The sequence below is a fragment of the Anolis carolinensis genome, chromosome 6 (assembly GCF_035594765.1).
Source record: "Anolis carolinensis isolate JA03-04 chromosome 6, rAnoCar3.1.pri, whole genome shotgun sequence".
In the NCBI taxonomy this organism is placed as follows: Eukaryota; Metazoa; Chordata; class Lepidosauria; order Squamata; family Dactyloidae; genus Anolis; species Anolis carolinensis.
Window position 1 is genome coordinate 75,611,900 of NC_085846.1, and position 19,911 is coordinate 75,631,810.

Sequence of the window (19,911 nt, forward strand, 5' to 3'; positions counted from 1 at the left end):
TATGCTGACGATCGTGCCAAAGGGCTAAACCGGCAACACATCTATTTGAAGAATCTGAACATCTGATGCAAAGTACATCTTGATTTCCCAGCTACTGAGTCAGTGAAAACAAATTATTAGTAAAATAATGTAATCACAATATCAAAATATAAAAATTGGGCAAAACTGACATATTAAACAATAAACAATTAAATAACACTTGTGAAGAACAGAAACTAGATTGGGATAGAAGGATAGGCTGTAATCTTTACATTCCATCCATAAGATTAGATGAGATAAAAGGGTCCATATATATTGATGGATCTGTCCTCATCTGTCACATTATTGCTGCCCCCATCACTGACAGGTCTATGAAGACAGCTCCTGTAATATTCTGCCTTTCAAACCCATCTTCTATGTGCTGAGTCAGGTTCAACAGCTTTTGCCTTTCCTGAAGCCAGCTTGCTGTGGAATCATACATGGGCCTATTTTTTCCGTAATTCTATGCAAAATAAGTCTCTCCAGAACTTTGTAAGGTTGACTATGTAAATCTAAACTTCATTTAGATTTAATCATGTGAATAACATATATTAGGAAAGAAAAAAGTTTGGCAGTACTATTGTTAAAATTATAGCTACCAAAATCCCTCAACTAGCATGATTCTCTCCTGCCTGGCCATGGTAGCGTAGGGATTCTAGACATTATAGTGCATACAATCACTTTGTAATAATACCAGTTTGTCACAAAGACAAAGAAGGCAGGACTTTTCTTTTTCCCTCTGACTCAATTCTAATCACACCAGGGTTAAACTTTTGAATATGGTTGATCATTTAATCAGATCCTAGGTATTTTATAGTGGATTGGGATGACAACATGGCAAAGAAGGTAGTCTTTGTACCCAATAGTTACAAAAGATAAATGTGGCTTGTGGCATTTAATCAATGAAACCTACATCAAGGTCACCTATACTGAACGATCCAGAACTTGGGAAATAAAATACAGCTTAAGAAACTACACTTTCAGCTGCATTTCTGTTACCCACTAAGATGCAGGGCTCAGCAGAAATTATCCAAATGTGCATAGCCAGTGGCTTTTGCAGCTATTTCAAAGAGAGGAGAAATATGCCTGGGTTATTATGATCTGTGAAGGTGGCATCTCATATATTTGAATTTTTAAAATGTGGTCTCTTTTATTTTTCAGCATGTATTCTAAAATATCTAGTAGCATGCTTTGAACTTCTGCTGCCAAAGCACAAAAAAGGACAACTTGACTTATTTCAAGTCAAAGTATAACAAAAAAGAGTAATTTTTACAACTTCCCTTTATTCTAGCAACTCATCAGAGGACTAATTTTAGAAAGAAGACTATCATGAAATAGTTCATGCTAGATTTATCTCAGCCAGGATATTTTATGTCAGTGGTGTATTTTGCACAACAACCTCCACAAGACCAACCAACATAGCCAATGATCAAGTGTTTCTGGGCACCACAGTTGGAAATGTATGACGTGTCCTATTTTGCCCACTCAGGATTAAACAACTGCAGATGTAAATACTTTTAATCTGTGTGCTATATACCAGAGCTTCTTAAACTTTTTCTAGTCATGACCCCTTCATACAAATCAAACATTTACTGATATAATAAACCACCAAGTTCATGATACATGAGGTTTCATAGACAATGGGAGGCCCCAGTGAAATTATATTAGCAATGTATGACAAAGCCCACATTCTTTAGCCCTAACACAGTGGACTCTTCATAGCCACAAATTCTGCATCCATGGATTCCAATATCCACAACTTGAAAATATATTTTTCAAATCCAAAAAAGCAAGTCTTAATTTTGCCATTTTATATAACTGACACCATTTTACAACACACATTATTTTATATAAGGGATACCAGTCATGTCTGACTCTGGGAGTTGGTGCTCTTCTCCATTTCTAAGCCAAAGAGTCGGCATTGTCTGTAGATACCTCCAATGTTATGTGGCCGGCATGACTGCATGGACAGCCATTACCTTCACACCAGAGCGATACCTATTGATCTACTCACATTTGCATATTTTTGAACTATTAGGTTGGCAGAAGCTGGGGCTAACAGCGGGAGCTCACGCCACTCCCCAGATTCGAACCGCCGACCTTTCGGCCAGCAAATTCAGCAGCTCAGCGATTTAACCCGTTGCGCCACCAGGGGCAGTATATAATGGGACTTTACCATTCATGGATTTCAGTATCCATGGGGAGAGGGGGTGTCCTGGAGCAAACTCCAGTGAATACTACGGGCCCTTCTACACTGCCCCAAAACCCAGGAGGAACCTCACGGGTTTTTGTCCCTCCCCAATCCAAACCTCAGATTTTCCCTTTGGTGGTGTGTGTGGTTAGATTTCTTTCTGGACCAACCAAAGGTTGACCCGGGAGGGCATTCAGCCAACCTCTAGCCTCCCATTTTCCCCTCAAAAACGTAGGTGATGGGCCTGCTAGCAGAGCAATCTCCCCCCCCCCAAGAGTTCTTCTGATGCACGAAAATCCCTCCTCCCCCCCCACCTCCCAATGCATCACTTTCACACATCAGGAGAACTCGCCGAAGGGGCCTGTGCTGCTGGTAGACTCTTCAGGTACGTTTTTTTGGGGGAAAATGGGCGGCTGGAGGGGAGGGATGGGTGCCATCCCACTCCTTCAGGCTCCAGAAGCCCGGAGAATCAGGATAGTTATGTGGATTGACCCCCAGGACTATAGAAGCAGTCCCAGGAGTCCAATGCCCACAGACCCAGAACATCAACATATCCGCACCTTTCTGCTGAGCTGCTGAGAAAAAACAGGGCCATCCCAGTCTTCTCCAGATTAATCCGGGATTACCTGAGGTATTACACCTCAGATAAATCCATGACCTATCACGGATCATTGGGCAATGTAGAGGGGCCCTAAGGGGCCACTATATTTTCAATAACAAATAACTAAGTTAACAAATATCCCCTTTTCAATGTATTCATATTAACAGAGTCTTTAATTAACATCTTACAATAAGATAAAATATAAGGAATAGTTGAATTAAAGTAAAATATTATTAGCTTCAGAATCCAGCAGAAACATCTGTCAGCTAAGTCAGCCTGCTATCTGTTCTTCCTCTATAAAGTATATTTATTTCACTGCTTTCTCGTCAGTGAAAAATTCATTTCTTGATGCTTGAGAACAAGTGAGCCCTATGTTATTTTATTTTTATTTTATTAAGTTTCTCGATTACGTTACTTTTCTATAAATTACACAAATCTCTCTTGGAAAATAACATTACATTCGGAATGATCTTTGGTGCACTGGAGTGGAAAAGAATAGCTCATTGGCTGATGCTTAAAGACTGTATTAATTTAATTTATTGTAATTTTCTGCCATCTATGCTGCTCTTCTTTTGTTTTCAGAAATATTTGCATAGACTCATGCACATTTCTTACCACATTTAATTTAGTTCACTCCTATGGCTTTTTAGAAGCAGAATGTATGTTTCCCAAAATCACAGTAATACACAGATGCAAAGGAACATTAGTCGAGTCCCCTTGCTGTAACAAAGTGGGTTGTGTACTAAACTTTACTTATACAAGCCTACTCACTGAAACTTACAGAGAAATAACACTGTACAGTTTCCATGAGAAATTTATTTTCTTGACCAAAAGTCCTGTTTAGTTCAGTGGAATTTTCTCTAGTGAATTTGTAGGATTATAATTGTAAAAAAAAAATAGCCTGTTGACTCTGTTTACATCTGCGTCTTTTTATAATTAAGTTCAGTCAAATAAAGCCAAGAATAGTGTTATACAACAAGGTTGTCTCTTAAAATGCATTTTGAAATGTTTAAATTTAAGAGTTATTTCATAACATTCTGGGAAGCACAAAACCCAGTCAACAGCTAATTTTCCATGCTCGTATCAAAATCTGGGAGTTGTGTGTCAGTTCATAGCATAAAAATAAAATTTGTCAAGCATCTCTAAAATGACTAACAATAGCCTTGAGGTATAAGAATCAGTGTGATATTCCATATTTTCAGAAATGGAATATCTTCGTACACATATAGCCAGGAATTGGCAATAGAAAACCGATATTACTACCATATGCTTCTTCTTGACTGCTCTAAGGTGGTCCATATCTGGCTTGTAACATAATCAAGATAATGGGCCATGTCAGGAATTATCAATCTGTGGGCCTCCAGATTTTGCACCAATATTCCCATCTGCACTAAACAAAGTCCCAGATGGCTAGATCTGATGACCATGATGTCATAATCGCATCATTCAAATGGGAAGGAATTACTGCTGCCATTAACAAAAGTTGAGGGACATTTTCCTACAAAGTAGTTACATAACAATAGTTCTTGAAGAGCCTAAATATGCCAAAGGCACCAGATCCTGCTATATCTTTGAAGCTCACACTGCCCTATATCCCTGTTCAATGTTTGGTGCTAAATTCGCAAATATAGTAATTCCTACATAACATTACCATGTACTGAACTGCTTTTTCTGTTGATTTGTTGTAAAACATGATGTTTTGGTGCTTAATTTGTAAAACCTTAATGTTATTTGATGTTTAATAGGCTTTTCCTTAATCCCTCCTTATTATCCAACGTTTTCGCTTATCCAACGCTTTTATTTTTCAGTGATTGGTTTCGAGGGGGTGTGTGCCAAAATTCTGTTCGTCTACACTTGAAAAATACCTAGGGCCGGCTCTGCACCCAGCAAAAGAACCTGGGGAGCAGATTATCCTTCAGAGTGTTATGTTTCCTTTATTAGCATAACTCTGTGAAGCTAAACAGAAAGAGCAATCTAATAACAAACATTCTTTGAAGGGTGTTCAGGGAGCAGGAGGACATCCAGTTATTGTTCAGCCCATCCCATTGGTCCATACACTGCTTGAAAGGTACAATTGAAGGAAACAGGAAACTGAATGGTCCATCTGCATTATCTTATTAGTGGCTAATGGATATCTGAGAGGAACACGCATCTAATTCTGAAAGGTCTGCACCAATCTCCTAAGTAATAACTCTTAATTAGAAGATTCTGTTTATAGATGGAACTTAACATATCCTTTTGTCTTCTCTGTGAGATGCAGGCATCTGGAAAGAGATGTGTGTTGGCTGAAGGAAAAAGAAGCTACTGGTTTTTTTCTCACTGGCAAATAAATGCTGCTACAGACAAATAAACAATCAAAGTATCTGACTAATGAAAAAACGAACATTTAAACTCCAAGTAAAAAAGTAAAATGTATTTTTCTAATCTCCGGCCTCTAAATTAATACATGTAGAATAATTTAATAATGTATTTTGAAAACATTTTTAAATGTCAGACTTATTGTAAACAGTGTCAGAAACTGGATCAAAACATCAGTAAAACCATTATTTCCTCACCAAGTACAACAATCTGCTGGATTATATGAATTAAAACAGAAGGACCATATTTCATACAAGACAAGCAGATGTCTAAGTAAATCGCCAATTGATCAATTTTCAGTATGAAATATCAAGTACTAAATATGATACAGTAAATTTCAACAAAGATGTGAGAATTCTGACATTTCTGCAGTTTGAGCAATGAAACATCTCTGCAAGTAACTAGAATTTATTTCTGGCACTTGCTAAGGTGCTTAGAAAAATCGCTTGCCTAAGATTAAAAGCTTTCCAAGGAGCCTTATGCTTGAAATTTCTTGTACTAAACAAAATGACACACTAAAATTCTGAAAGCCTAGCATGAAGAACAACAGGCACAATGATACTAATATATGATTTATTCTTTCCTGACCCATTCATTAGTATTAGGTGAACAAACATCCATGCCTTTAAATACACTGTGGCCCAATTCTCATACATTTTCATGTGATATACAAATATAAAATACAATTTTTATACTTGTGTAGATGGAATGTTGAGAGCACAAAAGGAGTTATAAAAGTCTTTAATTACTTTAATTATTGTTAAATAAAAGGTACATACAGTGGGCCCTCCATATCTGCAAGCTTTCTATTCATGGACTGAACTAACTGTGAAATAATTAAAAACAATTTACAATATTTTTTACAAATACAGTATTACATCTCTTCTCTACCCTGCCGCCTTACAGTGCGCAATGTTATGTGGCATTTCACTGAGAGCAAAGAGCCTCTCAGGCAGGGAAAGATGGAAATAGGGAAGAGGAAAACTAAGGAACTGGCTGTCAGGGTGAGATGGGATGGATTGGGGAGGCTAAAAGTCATGAAGGTAGCAGTTGCCTTCAGGGAGCATGTGGGAGGAGAGTGAGGAAGAGAGGAAACTGGTTGTCAGTGAAAGTGGGGAGGAGAAGCTCAGGCTCTGGTGCAAATGCACCAGTTGCCTTTGGGGTGCATGGAGGGGGTGGAAGGGAACATGCAAATGGGAGTCCTTTATATAAGGAACTTCAGCATTCACATGTTTTTGTATCCACAGATGGTCCTGTAACTAACCCCCTGCAGATACAGGGGGTGATTGGTTTAATATTGAATAATCCTGCAAACCCCTTGGGAAGGCAGGCACACAAACATCAGCACTCTGGAAAGAGCAAAGACCACAAAGAAGCCCTGGCCCTTAAGCAGTCTAACTGGAGGTCAGCTGTTACCAACAGTGATATGGATTTTGAAGAGACACGAATAGATGGCAAAAAGGGAAATTGTGCCAAGAGGAAAGTGCTACAAGCAAATCCTTGTCGGGACTGCCTTCTATCTGGAAATCTATGTCCACACTGTAACAGACTATGCAGATCCATAATAGATCTCTACAATCACTTATGGACCCACCGCCAAGATCCTACTCTTGGAAAACAATTATACTCAGCCATAAGTGATTGCCTATTATATGCAGAAAGTAAAACATTTGATACACAATAAAACTATTGATATACATGCCAACAAAGATAAATAAAGCATGCCTCATGGTTATGCTAAGACTGATTCCAATGATGATATGTCTGCCAAGACATAAATCCTCCAATAGTTCCATGAAGAAGATATATTTTACATTGCTAAATTATTCTAAAGATACAGATGCTCTAGTTAATTTGTACATTTATTTGGTTGCATAAATATTTTACATGCATGACTAAACAATCACCTGACCACTTCCGTCCACACAATATCTGCAAAGGCTCATGTTATTCCATTAACTGCATAATCTAGAGATATATTTGTCTGTTTCTTTGTTAGATTATGAATGAGAATTTTCTACCTATTGATGTTATGAAAAATATCATGATACCTAGACTTTTGGCTCTCATGTGAAAAAGTGCTACATAACCCCGTATTTCACTATCCATTGAGAATTGTCTATACATATTTCACCTCCCCCAGCACTTTGCATTCCGTATTTCTTTCATTAGTCACCCAGTCAGGATATTGTGGAAAGAAAAGATAAATGGACAGGTCAAGAGATGGGTTAACAATTTTACTGTTTGTAGAGCCCTGAGAAGCCAGATACAGAAAAGTGAGATTGTGTTTATGTAAGGGATAAGTGGTGGATTTCCTGTGCAGTCACTTCCCAAATACCCTGCAAGGGAATGCACCATAATTACTGCAACAGAGTTCAAGCAGTTATGGAGAAGGGAGGTATTTTACACATTTTATACAAAATCCTATGATTATACCCCACAGTTGTGATTGCATGCAATCTTTTGCACATATATACTATTGCAATACTATACTATTAAGCTATCTTAAATGTATTTTCTGAATTGTGGCCTTTAAGAGTTTGAATTGTATTTTTTTTAAAAAAATCAATGTTTTGGCATCTCAATTTCATCTTCTTTGGAATGGTATGTAAATCAATGTCAAGCTGTGAGTTCAGTGTCTAATACATCCATAAGCAGGGCTTCTCACACATCCACTGAGCTCATATGCGCACAATACGTGCATGAACTGCTCAGAGCTGCTCAAGGCTGTATGATAGTTATAAGTACACCAAGCTTCTTCAGCAGCATAGCTCAAAGGACAAATCTTGGGCTATAGAGCAAGATTGTAGGCTCTGCTACAACACCCCTCCTCTTCAGCCTTGTTATAGTAGGACTAACCCAAATGTATTTGGTAAAAGCCTCATCTGTTGTTATTCATAATATGTGCAGGACAGCATGATTGGTTTTATGTGTGCATACTCTCGACATCCACAGTTCTAGCAAAATATCTCTTAAGATCTCAATGTTAAGGAAAGACATGCAAGAGAAAGTGGAAATAATCTCACTCTCTCTCCTCAAGTGTTCTGGGTAAACAAGAATAAATAAGGCAGGACAGAAAATACATGGTTGGATGAAATGTACAGTTTTTAAATTACAAATTGCAACAGTACGTTTAAGGGCAGGTATTTAAAATATCAGAGCAAGGAAATATAACACTGGGGTGTTGTGTGGTTTCCAAGCTGTATGGTCGTGTTCTAGCAGCATTTTCTCCTAAGATTTCGCCTGTGGATACTTCAGAGAAGATGCTCTGAAGATGTCAACCAAAGATGCAGATGGAATGTCAGGAGAAAATGCCGCTAGAACAGTGATTCCAGCCATAATGATAGTGACAAAATCTCTCTTGAAGCTGCCTCTGCCTTACAGGGAAATTCCCACAATGGAAGGTTTCCTCCCAAAGTAAATACTATGGGTGGAGGTAAGATTTTCCTCAAGCTTAAATAGGTAAAGGTTTTCCCCTGATGTCTGACTCTGGGGGTTGGTGCACATCTCCATTTCTAAGCTGAAGAGCTGGCGTTGTCCGTAGACACCTCCAAGGTCATGTGGCCGGCATGACTGCATGGAGCGCCGTTACCTTCCCGCCGGAGCGGTACCTATTGATCTACTCACATTGGCTTGTTTTCGAACTGCTAGGTTGGCAGGAGCTGGAGCTAACAGCGGCCGCTCACACCGCTCCTGGGGATTGAACCTGGGACCTTTCGGTCTCCAGCTCAGTGCTTTAACACACTTTGCCACCGGGGCTCCTCAAGCTTAAATACATTATTACAATTTGATGAACGAAGGAGCATTACATTTCTCCTTTTGAAAAAGCAACTTAAGATATACAGTGTTCCCTCATCGCTGGGGTTAGGTTTTTCACCCACAATAAGTGAAAATCTGCGAAGTAGGGATGCTATATTTATTTTAATATTTATACATCATTTTAGTAGTTATACACTATTTTAAGTCTTTATCAACCAATCGTGTGTTGATAAATCGCCTCCATCTCCTCCCGTTGCCGCTTGGGCTCCTTTTCTCTCCCTTTGGCTTCTTCTTCCTCCCTTCCTTAGGCTATAAATTGAAATTTTTTATGATTTATAATAGTATTTTAGAGTTTACTGAAAAACTGTAAAACAGCAAATCCGTGAAAAGTGAACCACGAAGTAGCAAGGGAACACTGTAACTGAGAAATGGAAACACAAGTGCATATCTACACAGGGGCTATAAAGTGAGCTGGACAATAATCGCCCTGTAGTGTACACAGGAAACCCGGGGTCTCCTTGCCCCCAATCAGCGACAAGACTGCTTAACGTGGTTTGCCTCACATTAGCCAAAGCTTTTCCCAAAGCTAAAGAGGAGCCCTACGCTTCGGGGACATGTGAATAGCTGAGATTTCATTGGGTTCCATGGGGATGTGGGTGGTATCTATCTGTTGTTATTGTCATGATGGCCATGGAGTTTGAAAGACTTCAAGGCCATCCTGGGGCACCCATGTTGATGTTTGCAAGGGTGTCCAGGCAAATACAAAAGGGGCTTTTTCATATAATATATCCTGATCTTTTAAATACATTTTCTAAATGCTGCTATGTTGGTTTAAAACTGTTGGATTTCAGGCAGACTATTTCCAGCTTTTCTAGTTGAAAAGCTATTGATTACCAAAACTAATCAACAGTGTTAAGTAATTTTTAAAATTAAAAGTGCTGGCTTTCATCAGAAGTTGAAGTATTTACAACTTATATTAAATAAATTAGATGTAAAGAAAAATAGAAATAAAACTTTATAGTATGCTGATACTAAAAAGGATATATGAAAAAATATTTTCATATCAATACAAAAGTGAACAGAAACCAATTATTACTTTATTCCATAGGTTCAATTTTCCAATGTAATTATTGTTTTATTTCATTGATTACCATAGCTCTGCCGGAAAAATTGGTTTAAAGTTATAGAATTATTTCTTAGGAGATATAAAACCTTGGCTAGTCCATCCTTTATGGTGTTAAGGATGTGATGTATGTCTTCAAGTCGTTTGTTGACTTATATTAAACACATGGATTTCATGGGTTTTCTTAGGCAAAGAATACTCAGAAGTGGTTTTGCCAGCCCCTTCCTCTGATATATAGCCAACAGCACCTGGTGCTCATGGGCGGCCTCCCATCCAATTACTAAGCAGAGCTTACCTTTCAATCAGATGGAATCTGGTGCCTTTAGGGAATTTAGGCCCTAGAAATGATATAGCTTTGCAAATTTCATAAATGCATGGTTGCATACACTTTAATTTGCAAAATAAAAAGTGAGGAGGGTGGAAATGTGATAATTGAATGGCTTATTTACATAGCCTCAGTCAATTTTATATAATTTATAAATGTGATGTTGGATATTTTTAATAAGACATTCTGAATTTCACCAAAACTAATCATACATAAAGTTATTACCAATGGCATTACATTTTATTTACATACATTAACCACTGAAAAGTAAATAAACCTATTGTTTTTCCATGAAGCCCAGTACCAGATCCAAGTGGCCCTTTAGCAAAATCGTTTCTCATGTCCTGTCCTACCACTATCCTAATGAGCTCCACAGACATATTAGGGGAAAAGATGCAGGCAGTGTTGCCTGGTAGCAGCAGTGCTGAATGCATCACAGATTTAACTACCAGCTGTGCCTTCAGACCAACATTATCCTATTTTTATTGACCTTCCAATACTTCTGGGTCCATCTATGATGTTTTAGGGAAGGGACTCAGGACCCTTCTACACAGGCCTTAAAACGCTGAAGGAACCAGCAAAAATACATGCTAAAATCTGATTTTGGTCAAAAAATGCCATAGTCACATGAATGTATATCCCTGCACTCAAGGAAAACACGTGACTTTGTTCCTATACTTGCTGGCATCTATGGCAGTATAACCTCATGGGTTTGTTCAAATGGTACTTACAAGCTCAGCACTACAGACTAGTATTATTTAATAAGAGTGCATCCTACTGTAGGGTAAACTACTAGACAAGCATCAGCGCTTATAAGATCCAGCCCATCTCGGAGCGTCAATTTTAAAAAATGAAAAGAAAGCTTCTGGTAGATACATCACATCCATTTTGCTAATTTCTAAAATCCACTACTAATAAACCTTTCAGGACACCAGGAGACTATTTGCCGGGACTGATAGCCCTGTGTTTGGACTTGCTCTCAGGTACCGTGATTTTTTGCCCCACTTCTTTGTCCGGGATTATGAGGCTATCTGGAAAGGTCACAAGTATCAACCCCAAACCATTTATTTACACATATTCCATGAATTTCATTGAGCTTCATAGGAAAACAATGGATATATTTGCTTTTCTGACCTGAGACATAGTTCTAAGATTTTACCCATGAACTTCATAACAGGACAAAATGCTCCATGGGGCTTCTTCATAAACATCTAGTACTATTGTTAATATTAAGGCATACCATTAACTCATTTCCATCTTTTTCTCAGAATCCTATATGAGACACCTACAAACTTCTACTAAAAATATAGAGGTATATCCAAATTTACGTTATACTGCCAAAAAGTTCACTAATATCACTGAAAAATAAATAAAAACTTAATAATCAACCTAATCCTCGTTATTTTCAATGGGTACACTGTGTTTGGTTAAGTCAATCTACCTCTCTTATCATGGTGATACTACATTATTCACACATTAAATTGCACTATTTCTATATACAAATACTTTCAGAAATCACCTGAATTGCTTATGACTACAACTGTTACATTAATAGTAATCTGCATGGTTTAATCAGATCAGCAAATACATTTTCACTTATCAAGGTGAAATTCTATTGATTTTCCAAAGCAGGAGGGGGAAAACATTTTTAAAAAGCAATGTTGTACATTTCAGGGCTACAACATGCTTCATGCCATACTGGGGTTAGTAATAGCAGTGCTATCATATAATATATGGTTTGCTTTTAGATTACATTTGATTTCTTCATGTGGAAAATGCATACGCTAATTTTCCTTTTATGGTACTAGTGATAACACAGGGCATACAATATCCTAGTTGATGACATCAAATAAAAGGCAGGTATGACTTGTTTTATAGTAATAATGCTTGCAATTTTGGCTATGATTTTATGAACCAAATATACCAAAGCCAAGTATGAAAACATAGCAAGAACTGAAGGGAGAAAACAGCAGGTGAGAGTGGAACGTAGAGCTATGGGAACTACTTTAAAGAAAAAATCCTGCACAAAGGTAATTTTGCAAATTGCATGTTCAGCATTTCTACAACTTGCATGGAAGCAATATACTAATACCAAAAAGCAAGGAAAAGAAGATTTCCCTTGTTAAAATATTTCTCTAATATTTGCCATTTAAACTCTACAGTACTATCCGCTGATATTCATTTCAGAGTGGGGATAGAGCATACATCACATTGTTTTCTTACTTAGGACCTTTTTAAAATAAATATACTGGGCAAAGCATTCATTTGGCTGGTGTATTTTTACAGTATGTCTCTTAGAAGCCAGATTGCACATTTAGGATCTTATTAGCTGTTTAAAAAAATGATGTTGCACTGCATACAGCCTCCACAGGGATACTGTATGAACTGTGAAAGCAAGCCATTTCCCCTTTTCAAGAATAGAAAGAAAATGGAATACTGCAATAATATATAGAGTAAGGGTCTCATTACCATGGAAAAGAGCACAACATGTATACAATGCCATTTTTATATGGTCATATTAACAATTGGTTGTTTATTAATAGTGATTTACCGAATCAAAGGACCTAGGCACTAGCTGCATTATTGAGAAGCTGGAAATGAAAGGAATACACTTACAGCACTATCTTGACTACAGTGCTTTAGAACTCAATCTGAAGACCTGATTAGAGAGCTCAGTAAGAACAAGTACTCCCTGTATTTTACTTCAAGCATGTTTATATTGCTCTTCATATTTCAAGACTGTGTACAATCACTTACTCTAATAAAACTACAAAAATAGAAGCCATAAATAAAAACTAGAACATAAAATTGATTAAAAAGTAGCATTTGGCCTGGCCCTGTCAGGTGATATTCTCTAAGGAGTTATTCCATAGTTGGAGGGTCAATGTAGAAACAGGGAGTAGAGATATGGTTAATTTGCAAACATGGAACCATACACAGTCATCAAATGAGAACCAGAAATCACATCATGGTTCATAGCTGGAAAATAAATAAAGAATGGGAACAAGCTAAGAACCAGGGAATATTTTAAGTGTCCAAGCAAAATCCCAGTCTGAACACAAAGTTTTTATAGCCCCTTCTTCTCATTTGGGCCAACTTACTTGACAGAATCATTCCAGTACTTAGGAATTTGTTCAGTAGACATGCCTTTTAATGTCTCATTGGCTCACTTTCTTTCAAGTTCTAGGAAAACTAAAGAAGCTCTTATTTTAGTATGCTTTTAACTTTTTTCTGATTTGCTATTTTGGCATGTTGCTTATCTATCTTAAATCTGTTGTTATTTTAAGGACTTCCATAGGTATTTATGAATATTTGTTCTTGTTGTTTTGTATCTATGGGTACGTGCATTTGGTTTTTTTCTGTTTAATATTTTGTTTTCTGGTGTATTCTCATCTTTATGTTAATGCACAAATCAGCAAGAAATAGTTAAGAGAAATCACAACATGCTCACTTAAAAATAAAAAAATAAACAAAAAGTTTTTAAAAGTTATACTTTGGCCTATATTTCCCATATCCCTCAATCAGCACAGTCACTGGGTGAGAATGGACACAATGAATGGAAAGCTTTTAAAAGTATTTGTTTCCAAGGCCAGCTAAAACATATTTAAAATAGATCAATAAAAAGGGAACAACACTCAACCTGCTGGGCAACAACCTATCTTAACTCTCAAAGACTTCAATTAAAATAAAAAGCAAAGCATTAACTATTATTGTTTTGAACAGAATGTACAATGTCAAATCTTGCATTTTAAAAAGCCTACAAGGTTCCTAGAATAATTATATTTTCCTTTGTGGAGTAACAATATGTTTCTGAGAAATCCACATTTTAATGTGTTTGCAGTCAACACAGAGAAGGAACCTCTCTAAAGGTGGGGGACAAAGACTCCTACAACATTAAAAGGAATGTTATCTGTGTGGGTAGCTAAGAATGAAAACCCAGTAGTTTGGGCTGTAAATCATTCAATACATCATCTTTGCCTTGTACATATATGCTACTCTTCACCCACATCATTTCTTCATATAGTTTCAAATCCTTCACCTTTCTGCTAGCAGAATCCACTTCTCTTCAGAACTTCAACAATTTCTATCTCCAGATTGAATTAGATCACCAAAGCAATGACATGTGCTCAGTAGATTCTACTGTGACAACATTTTTGTAAATGCAATTTAAAGATTTTTTTACCCATTTCACAAGATTTTTTTAAAAAAACTTGGCAAATATACTGTACAGGGTTTTTTCTTTTGAAATGTTATAAGACATCTCCCACAATCTATCAGCATTGGCCATGCTGCCTGCAATCCAACAAGGGCACACTATGTCCAAACATTGTTTAAACTATCCAGTTTTACAAGGACATATTAAATGAATTAATTTAAACACCTATAGGAGAACAGTTTGGAGCATTACCAAAAATTACAAACCTACTAAAACCTCATCTAGTCCAGTTAGATCAATGGTTCTCAACCACTGAAATCCTAACAGCTGGTAAACTGGCTGGGATTTCTGGGAGTTGTAGGCCAAAAACATCTGGGGACCTCAGGTTGAGGACCACTGAATTAGATCCTTCAAAAGCCCACAAATATTGGCAAGTTAGTTTGATATTAAATGCAGGACTATAAAGAATTAACCAAACTCATTAAAAGTATCAAAAAGAAGTGGTAAGAAAATTGATGTAAGAACCTGCTTTAAAAAAATCTCAATGCAAAGCTTTGCTGAAGAGAAAGATAATTGTGTTTATAAGACATAAATGCTTTATTTGGATAGCCTAACATCCCAATCCCACATTGCAAATGTCACAGAATCACAGAGTTGGAAGAGATCATGAGGGACATCCAATCCAATCTCCTGTCATGCAGGAAAACAGAAATCACAACACTCACAACAGATGGCCATCCAGCTTCTGTTTAAAATCCTCCAAAGAAAGAGATCCCACCAGACTCCAAGGAAGCATGTTCCACTGTCCAACAGCTCTAACCATCAGGGCAATTTTTCTAATGTTTCGGGGGAATCACTCTTCCTGCAGTTTGAATCCATTACTCTGTATCCTAATCTCTAGGGCAGCAGCAAACAAGCTTATTTCCTCCTCAGTATGATATTGTTTAAGATATTTAAACATGTCCCTTCTTAACTTTTTCTACTATAAGCTAAACATACTCTAAGCCTCTCGTCATAAGGCTTCCAGAACTTTTACTATTTAGGTCACTCTTTTAGATATGTTCCAACTTGTCAATATTCTTCTTGAATAGTGTTTTACAGAATTGGTCGTAGCACCATATATATGTGCTTCAAATTCATTTGATGGAAATGCTTATCAATACCTTTTCATTTGTGTGGCAACTAGTTTGAAGAAGTTTCATCTCAAAAGGCCTATTTAAATCCTCCTTGTCAGTAACAATGTAAGCATGTGGTAGTTAAATTCAGTTTGTACTTTTAAGTATTGTATTTAACTATCTCACCCCAAAGGAGACTCAGAGCAGCTTCCAGTTTTGGCAATTATTCAATGCCACATTACACATAAGGTAATTAAACATAACAATAATATAACAGAATTAAAGTATAAAATCAATAAACATATAAACACATATTTACACATATAAACATATTTATATTATTTCACTGAAGGAGCCCCGGTGGCGAAGTGTGTTAAAGTACTGAGTTACTGAACTTGCAGACCAAAAGGTCCCAGGTTCAAACCCCGGGAGCGGCGGGAGCGGCCACTGTTAGCTCCAGCTTCTGTCAACCTAGCAGTTTGAAAACATGTCAATGTGAGTAGATCAATAGGTACCGCTCCGGCGGGAAGGTAACGGCGCTCCATGCAGTCATGCCGGCCACATGACCTTGGAGGTGTCTATGGACAACGCCGGCTCTTCGGCTTAGAAATGGAGATGTGCACCAACCCCCAGAGTCAGACATGACTGGACTTAACGTTAGGGGAAACCTTTACCTTTTATTATTACATTACATAGCACAACCAAAGAAAATCTTGGTGTGTTGGTTTTTATGCCTGTTTGTTCCTGGGTTTATGTGGGGTACTGATTCAGAAAATTGCATTGGACAGACTGCATCACCGCTGGTTTCTTAGATATGGTTATTATGGTTTTCTATGGGTGATCAGATGACAACTGGTATACGGCATATGGTCCATATCTCAAAAAGCAGAGCTGATAGAGGAAAGCTGGTGCCATGTTTGGAATCAGCAAGTCAAATATACCTAGAATCAGGGATCACATTTAAGGCACCAAAATGTGTGTTGGCCATCCTTAAATCATAATTTTACTTTGGTCTGTATTTCCATCTAACATTAGGAAATTGGCAAAGGTTTCAAACCAAATATAAACAAAGTGGTTCTTCTGTTTTGAGTACTTTTGCCATAAAATACCTCAAATGTGCTATCTCTGCATCAGGGAAAAGAAGCATACAAGCCCTATTGAATCATAACAAAAATTCATCTAGCTGAGTGTTTGGTTTGGTTGTTAACAAAGTTTATGGAACATCTTGTAAGGTGTACAAGAAAGAAACACCACTTCCCTACATCCCCCCAAGTAATTTTTCACAGGTAAACTGTCTCTGGCTGTGAAAGTTCCCTTTATATAACATGCCTATTGGAACTTAATAGACATATCTTCCATTAATTTCATCTCATCTCCTCTTAAGTCTGTAATAGCTTGCATTAATTAGCAGCTGTAACCATACTTTGTGGTGATGAACCCCAGAAGTATAATATGCCTAGTTTTTCAGCAGCAAATTCAATTTTAATTTCTTTTCTCAAGTAAAGAGCAAATCTTCAGATTCACTCTCCAAAAGTATTTCAAAAATTGATTTTAAAACTATGTAAAATGAATTGCATAATTAAATGCAAACTGTGGGAAATGACCAATCAATGTGATTGATTAACAATGCATTCGAAGGAAATTGTGGAGGAAGAAAGTATTTAAAAACAAAACATGAACATTAATTTCTACCAGTAAGAATTATGCTTTTAAAATATACTTTCATGCAATCTAATAATGCATGCCCTACTAATTTTATCTACAGTTAAATTAGCCCTTTTTATTAAGACTGAGCATCGTACTGCTTAGGAAAAACACTTCTGTAGTAATCAATAGCATGCACTGATTCCTGTTGGGCTCACTGGGAATAGAGGGGGTGAACTAAGCATAGTCAAGCTATCTTGCAGACACAGGTACTGCCTTTTCTCTGCATCTTCAATTAAACTACTTGAGTTCAAGGCTGTAGTATTTACTGTAAACTCAAGTCTGTGTGAGTACTTCAACATTGAAACTAATCAGATAACTGACCTGTTTCCATGACAAGAAAATCTCATGAATCCAGTTTGCCAAAAAAAACCCAGCAAAACTCCTTTGGATAAAAAACCCCCAACAGTAACCACCTTAAGCCTTACTCTGTCAAAACACAAGTGTATGCTTTCAACCTATGTAATCGTGAAGCCAACAGGAAACTGAAAGTTATCTGGGAAGGCCAAGAGCTTGAACACACTGCGCCCACCCCCTAAATATCTCGGTGTTACCTTAGATTGAACACTAACATTTAGGAAACACTGTGCGAACACCAAGCACAATGTAGCTGAACGCAATAACATACTGCGTAAACTTACCAACAGTGCATGGGGTGCAGACCCAAAATTAATAAGATTATCAGCCCTGGCCTTGTTTTGCTCAACTGCTGGGTATGCCTGCTCCATCTGGCCTAAATCTGCCCATGCGAAGGAGGTGAATATACCACTGAATGAAACATGTAGAATAATCACAGGATGTCTTAAACCTACATCTGCTGATAGACTTCATAAGCTAGCTGGCATTGCCCATCCCCCACCCCACCCCCGATGTGTGACGGGAAGTTGTACATCAGGGAGAAATAAGGTTGAACACTGTGAAAGCCACCCACTGCATGGCTGTCAGCCTCCTCCCAATAAATTTAAATCAGGGAAAATGTTCATGAGAACAACCACCCTTTTTTAATATTCCTCCAGCAACAGCAAGGATAATCCTATGGACGGAAAAATCAGGAAATTGCAACTGGATGGCCCCCTACGAGGGTCTTCCTCCGGGGGCAAATCAAGAATGGGCAACTTGGAAGTACCTGAACAGACTCAGAGGTTGAGTTGACAGATCAAAAAACAACCTGACAAAAACGGCACTACCTAGAAGAATTCTCCATCTTGTGCGACTGTGGAGGAGAACAACTCAGCATCTGTATGCTTGCCCACAATGCCCAGCCTCATATACAGAGGAAGAACTGTTTAAAACTACAGACAATGCAGTTGATGTTGCAAGTTTTTGGTCTAAAATTATTTTGCTTTATTTTATCAGTTTTATACTTATTTTCTCATATAATCCAGTTTAAAGCAGATAATTTGGGATCAGATCCTGGGAAATATGGCAGTGCAGAAGGGGTTTTAGAAAATCCTGGGATCTGTTTGAAGACTGGATGGTGATTACATAAGACACAGCGCACTGATGCACATTAAGGCCTGTATTGCACATCCTTTTGTGGGGATTTATGTAGATGAGGCCTCAGTCTTTTAGGTATATGTCATGGAAACAGTATTAGAACTGGAGAATTCTGAGACTGAGTTGGAATACCTTGCATCATTTGCACTTGTACATTCTTATAGCCTAACCAGGAGCCTCCGATGGCCTAGGGGATAAAAGCCTCGTGACTTGAAGGTTGGGTTGTTGACCTAAAAGCTGCCAGGTTCGAATCCCACACGGGGAGAGTGCAGATGAGCTCCCTCTATCAGTTCCAGCTCCATGCGGGGACATGAGAGAAGCCTCCCACAAAGATGGTAAAAACATCAAAAACATCCGGGCATCCCCTGGGCAACGTCCCTGCAGACGGCCAATTCTCTCACTCCAGAAGCAACTCCGGTTGCTCCTGACACAAAAAAAAAATAGCCTAACCAGCTCTAATAGAGAATAATATGGAAACACAGCCTTGGAAAAGCTTGGAGATCTACTGAAATGATATTTTTTATTTCTATTATTACACTGCCACGTCAATTAAGGATGCATCCCTTTAGCAACTTGAAAACTCATAGTTCTTATGCTATACATGAAGCATTGTTGTGATGTTACATGGGACAGAAGAGAATTATAAGCAGTAATGTTAGAACAGTGGTTCTCAACTTGTGGGTTCCCAGATGTCTTGGTCTTCAACTCCCAGAAATCCTTACAGCTGATAAACTGGCTGGGATTTTGGGAGTTGTAGGTCAAAACACCTGGGGACCCACAGGTTGAGAACCACTGTGTTAGAAGAACCTAAAATGCAGAAGGTATTGAAAGTAATAATACATTACTGAAAACAATTCTTCACAAAAAATAGTGGGTGATGGAAATACAGATTCCGGTGTTAGTGGTAAACTAATGCCTTGTAGTGATGATGATGATGATGATGATGATGATGATACAGTAATAATAATAAGAAACACCCATATTTTGTGTACTATTCTTCTGTTAAACCTGTTTTTGTGTGCACATTTCAGTTTCTAAGCAACTTTCCCAAGGAAATATTTTTG

General features: G+C 37.8%; 1 protein-coding gene across 4 annotated transcripts in view; it reads right to left on the reverse strand.

Annotated features, from left to right (window-relative positions):
• Positions 1 to 19,911, reverse strand: part of rarb (retinoic acid receptor beta) — a 436,563-nt gene that overhangs the window by 261,694 nt on the left and 154,958 nt on the right. The gene's annotated exons all lie outside the window — the stretch shown is intronic.